Genomic DNA, 6,000 nt, shown 5'->3' on the forward strand with positions numbered 1-6,000 from the left:
GCGGATTAAACCAGCAGCTGATTAAACCAGCAGCTGATTAAACCAGCAGCTGATTAAACCAGCAGCGGATTAAACCAGCAGCAGATTAAACCAGCAGCAGATTAAACCAGCAGCAGATTAAACCAGCAGCTGATTAAACCAGCAGCGGATTAAACCAGCAGCAGATTAAACCAGCAGCTGATTAAACCAGCAGCTGATTAAACCAGCAGCTGATTAAACCAGCAGCGGATTAAACCAGCAGCGGATTAAACCAGCAGCTGATTAAACCAGCAGCGGATTAAACCAGCAGCGGATTAAACCAGCAGCGGATTAAACCAGCAGCAGATTAAACCAGCAGCGGATTAAACCAGCAGCTGATTAAACCAGCAGCTGATTAAACCAGCAGCTGATTAAACCAGCAGCAGATTAAACCAGCAGCTGATTAAACCAGCAACAGATTAAACCAGCAGCAGATTAAACCAGCAGCTGATTAAACCAGCAGCAGATTAAACCAGCAGCAGATTAAACCAGCAGCAGATTAAACCAGCAGCAGATTAAACCAGCAGCAGATTAAACCAGCAGCTGATTAAACCAGCAGCTGATTAAACCAGCAGCAGATTAAACCAGCAGCTGATTAAACCAGCAGCAGATTAAACCAGCAGCAGATTAAACCAGCAGCTGATTAAACCAGCAGCTGATTAAACCAGCAGCGGATTAAACCAGCAGCGGATTAAACCAGCAGCGGATTAAACCAGCAGCAGATTAAACCAGCAGCAGATTAAACCAGCAGCAGATTAAACCAGCAGCGGATTAAACCAGCAGCAGATTAAACCAGCAACAGATTAAACCAGCAGCTGATTAAACCAGCAGCAGATTAAACCAGCAGCAGATTAAACCAGCAGCAGATTAAACCAGCAGCGGATTAAACCAGCAGCGGATTAAACCAGCAGCAGATTAAACCAGCAGCTCATTAAACCAGCAGCAGATTAAACCAGCAGCTGATTAAACCAGCAGCAGATTAAACCAGCAGCGGATTAAACCAGCAGCAGATTAAACCAGCAGCAGATTAAACCAGCAGCTGATTATACCAGCAGCGGATTAAACCAGCAGCAGATTAAACCAGCAGCAGATTAAACCAGCAGCAGATTAAACCAGCAGCAGATTAAACCAGCAGCAGATTAAACCAGCAGCTGATTAAACCAGCAGCGGATTAAACCAGCAGCAGATTAAACCAGCAGCTGATTAAACCAGCAGCAGATTAAACCAGCAGCTGATTAAACCAGCAGCGGATTAAACCAGCAGCTGATTAAACCAGCAGCGGATTAAACCAGCAGCAGATTAAACCAGCAGCTGATTAAACCAGCAGCGGATTAAACCAGCAGCAGATTAAACCAGCAGCTGATTAAACCAGCAGCGGATTAAACCAGCAGCAGATTAAACCAGCAGCTGATTAAACCAGCAGCGGATTAAACCAGCAGCTCATTAAACCAGCAGCAGATTAAACCAGCAGCAGATTAAACCAGCAGCAGATTAAACCAGCAGCGGATTAAACCAGCAGCGGATTAAACCAGCAGCGGATTAAACCAGCAGCAGATTAAACCAGCAGCAGATTAAACCAGCAGCAGATTAAACCAGCAGCAGATTAAACGTATTAAACCAGCAGCAGATTAAACCAGCAGCAGATTAAACCAGCAGCAGATTAAACGTATTAAACCAGCAGCAGATTAAACCAGCAGCAGATTAAACCAGCAGCAGATTAAACCAGCAGCTGATTAAACCAGCAGCAGATTAAACCAGCAGCGGATTAAACCAGCAGCTGATTAAACCAGCAGCGGATTAAACCAGCAGCGGATTAAACCAGCAGCAGATTAAACCAGCAGCAGATTAAACCAGCAGCAGATTAAACCAGCAGCAGATTAAACCAGCAACAGATTAAACCAGCAGCAGATTAAACCAGCAGCAGATTAAACCAGCAGCTGATTAAACCAGCAGCGGATTAAACCAGCAGCTCATTAAACCAGCAGCAGATTAAACCAGCAGCAGATTAAACCAGCAGCAGATTAAACCAGCAGCGGATTAAACCAGCAGCGGATTAAACCAGCAGCTGATTAAACCAGCAGCAGATTAAACCAGCAGCGGATTAAACCAGCAGCAGATTAAACCAGCAGCGGATTAAACCAGCAGCGGATTAAACCAGCAGCGGATTAAACCAGCAGCTGATTAAACCAGCAGCTGATTAAACCAGCAGCTCATTAAACCAGCAGCGGATTAAACCAGCAGCTCATTAAACCAGCAGCAGATTAAACCAGCAGCGGATTAAACCAGCAGCGGATTAAACCAGCAGCGGATTAAACCAGCAGCAGATTAAACCAGCAGCAGATTAAACCAGCAGCATATTAAACCAGCAGCGGATTAAACCAGCAGCGGATTAAACCAGCAGCAGATTAAACCAGCAGCAGATTAAACCAGCAGCAGATTAAACCAGCAGCAGATTAAACCAGCAGCTGATTAAACCAGCAGCTCATTAAACCAGCAGCTCATTAAACCAGCAGCTCATTAAACCAGCAGCAGATTAAACCAGCAGCAGATTAAACCAGCAGCTCATTAAACCAGCAGCAGATTAAACCAGCAGCTGATTAAACCAGCAGCGGATTAAACCAGCAGCAGATTAAACCAGCAGCAGATTAAACCAGCAGCAGATTAAACCAGCAGCAGATTAAATCAGCAGCGGATTAAACCAGCAGCTGATTAAACCAGCAGCAGATTAAACCAGCAGCTGATTAAACCAGCAGCAGATTAAACCAGCAGCAGATTAAACCAGCAGCTGATTAAACCAGCAGCAGATTAAACCAGCAGCTGATTAAATCAGCAGCGGATTAAACCAGCAGCTGATTAAACCAGCAGCTGATTAAACCAGCAGCTGATTAAACCAGCAGCTGATTAAACCAGCAGCAGATTAAACCAGCAGCAGATTAAACCAGCAGCGGATTAAACCAGCAGCAGATTAAACCAGCAGCGGATTAAACCAGCAGCAGATTAAACCAGCAGCAGATTAAACCAGCAGCAGATTAAACCAGCAGCGGATTAAACCAGCAGCAGATTAAACCAGCAGCGGATTAAACCAGCAGCGGATTAAACCAGCAGCAGATTAAACCAGCAGCGGATTAAACCAGCAGCTGATTAAACCAGCAGCTCATTAAACCAGCAGCGGATTAAACCAGCAGCAGATTAAACCAGCAGCAGATTAAACCAGCAGCAGATTAAACCAGCAGCAGATTAAACCAGCAGCAGATTAAACCAGCAGCAGATTAAACCAGCAGCGGATTAAACCAGCAACAGATTAAACCAGCAGCTCATTAAACCAGCAGCGGATTAAACCAGCAGCAGATTAAACCAGCAGCTGATTAAACCAGCAGCGGATTAAACCAGCAGCGGATTAAACCAGCAGCTGATTAAACCAGCAGCGGATTAAACCAGCAGCGGATTAAACCAGCAGCGGATTAAACCAGCAGCAGATTAAACCAGCAGCAGATTAAACCAGCAGCAGATTAAACCAGCAGCAGATTAAACCAGCAGCTGATTAAACCAGCAGCAGATTAAACGTATTAAACCAGCAGCAGATTAAACCAGCAGCTGATTAAACCAGCAGCGGATTAAACCAGCAGCGGATTAAACCAGCAGCGGATTAAACCAGCAGCTGATTAAACCAGCAGCGGATTAAACCAGCAGCTGATTAAACCAGCAGCAGATTAAACCAGCAGCAGATTAAACCAGCAGCAGATTAAACCAGCAGCTGATTAAACCAGCAGCGGATTAAACCAGCAGCGGATTAAACCAGCAGCTGATTAAACCAGCAGCAGATCATCTTTATTCTGTTTATGAGTAAAAACCCATTTCTGTCAGTTGGATCAGATTTTACTGCGACTTTAGATGGTTTGGTCTAAACGGGTGTAAACTCATCGAGTGAAAACCTTCTTACTTTACCCCTCCTGTGTTCCTGCGGGTAAAAAGCGAGCCACCATATGTTTATGTCAGGTTGTGGTGTAGGGAAGGACACGGATGCGGACTTTCAAAAACAAGGTAGATTTATTAAACAAAAAACAAAGTATCAACGAAAAACGCGGCCGAGCCGGAGAAAAACGTATCTATAAACAAAACAAACAAAAGGACATGACACGGAATAAATAAATACTTAGCTTAGTGTAATCTAGGAACATGGAGTGAGCAGGAATCGTGCATGGATGGCAAACATGACATACAACAAAGATCCGGCCAACTGACAGGGGAGGCAGAAACTAAACAGGGACAGTGATTAGTGGCAAGGTGCAGCTGGTGGCGAATAACGCAGGTGAACTGAGTGAGCTAATAAACTGAGTGCAGGGAAACTAAGGCATGACTAAAAACTAAACATGGACTGAAAAACAAAAGCATAACCTAAACATGGAAACTAAAAACGAGTCCCTGGGCGTGACAGTTTAGCTGCAGAAAAAACACCTTAAACTATCTTTTATGACTTTTCCTAAAGGGACCCCATCATTAGAAAAAGTCAGACTTTATTTTTGTTTATGTTTCCATGTGGGCTGTACACCACTAGGGTACAAAGATTGTCTTATGGGTCATTTTTGACCCGTGAATTATAAAAACATTTAAACAGCAGAAAAAAGTTCACTGTTTTTTCCCCTTTCAATATAATTAATTCAGAAGTAATTACTTCACATTTATATAATAGCAATAATAAACCTTTATTATGTAAAAGAAAACTGAGAAAACAAGAAAACTGTTGGTCCAACTGACAGTAAATAAAAAAAGTGTAATCCTGAAAACTGGTGATTGTCTTTTTGTATTGTGTAACAAAAACTACATGATAAAAAATGTGTTGAGTTGAGTTGACTAGATCAATAACAGGTGGTTTCATCATACAAAATAAATTTTGGATTTAAAATTCAGTTAAGTTGCTTTATTTTGGGGCTTTGGTAGGGCGGGGCATTTCTGACCCGTAGGACAAAGAGAGTAAACACAATGTTAAGACCTTCTTACATTAACTCGTACTTCATCTTTAACATCTCAGACGACAGGAGTGAAAAGGAGGAAAGGCGTCCAAACTGAAAAAGAAGCGAGCTTTCATGCTGGATATCTTTCTCCGGTTTAAGTTGCATTCAAACTGCTGTTTCATGAACAATAATGCATATAAATCCTTCTCCAAGCTGTAACATAACTTACATTAAAAGGAAACTGCGAGTTAAAACAGAACATTTGGGGTTCTTACCTGGTGAACCGGCTCCAGGCTGCCAGACTCCACCTGTTTGTGTTCGGGGAACCTTTGGAGAGGAAAGCTGCTGGCTTCCCTCATCAGTTTGACGTCACAGCCTCATAACTGAGAGTTTAACATCTCTGAGCATCTGAGAGCCGTCAGAACTGGTCCAACCGGTGGAACAGGCCTCATGATGTAATCCCTTCGTCTCCACACCCAAAAGAGCTGGCACACCATCTGTTTACGCATCATAGAACAGAAGCTATTTATCACATAATTACTGGAAAATAGGCAAGACAATTTTATTTATAGAGCACAATTCTATACAAGGCCATTCAAAATGCTTTACAGCTACATAAAATCACAAGAAGGCAATAAAATCATTAAAAAATGAATAATAAATAACTAAAAATAAATAAATAAATAAATGAAAATAAATAAATAAATAAATAAATAAATAACTAAAAATAAATAAATAAATAAATAAATAAATAAATGAAAATAAATAAATAAATAAATAAATAAATAAATAAATAAATAAATAAATAAATAAATAATCATTAATTAATTAATTTAAAAGCTAAGAGTGCAGATAAAATACTTTCAGGTGTCTTATGCACAGCTAAATAGAACTGTTTTCAGCCTGGATTTAAACATAGTCAGAGCTGATAAAACATAAAGTATAATCTTATGTTCTATCTCATCTTATGTTCTGATTTAAGACTTTTTCTCACTTCAAAATATCAAAACTTTATCACAGAGAGAGTTTG

At 41.4% G+C, this 6,000-nt stretch overlaps 1 protein-coding gene across 3 annotated transcripts in view; it reads right to left on the bottom strand.

Moving 5' to 3' along the window:
• Positions 1-5,318, bottom strand: part of LOC142374838 (protein NLRC3-like) — a 44,079-nt gene extending 38,761 nt beyond the window's left edge. The window contains exons 1-2 of one of the 3 annotated variants that reach the window (XM_075458673.1): positions 5,246-5,313; positions 5,017-5,081 (exon numbers count right to left, since the gene is read on the bottom strand). The gene's annotated coding sequence lies outside the window, so the exon portion shown is untranslated. Of the gene's footprint in view, positions 1-5,016; positions 5,082-5,245 lie in introns of all 3 variants that reach the window. The other 2 variants (XM_075458672.1, XM_075458678.1) reach the window with 2 other exon arrangements.
• Positions 5,319-6,000: the final 682 nt, after the last annotated feature.

Source organism: Odontesthes bonariensis, chromosome 24 (assembly GCF_027942865.1).
Source record: "Odontesthes bonariensis isolate fOdoBon6 chromosome 24, fOdoBon6.hap1, whole genome shotgun sequence".
Classification (NCBI taxonomy): Eukaryota; Metazoa; Chordata; class Actinopteri; order Atheriniformes; family Atherinopsidae; genus Odontesthes; species Odontesthes bonariensis.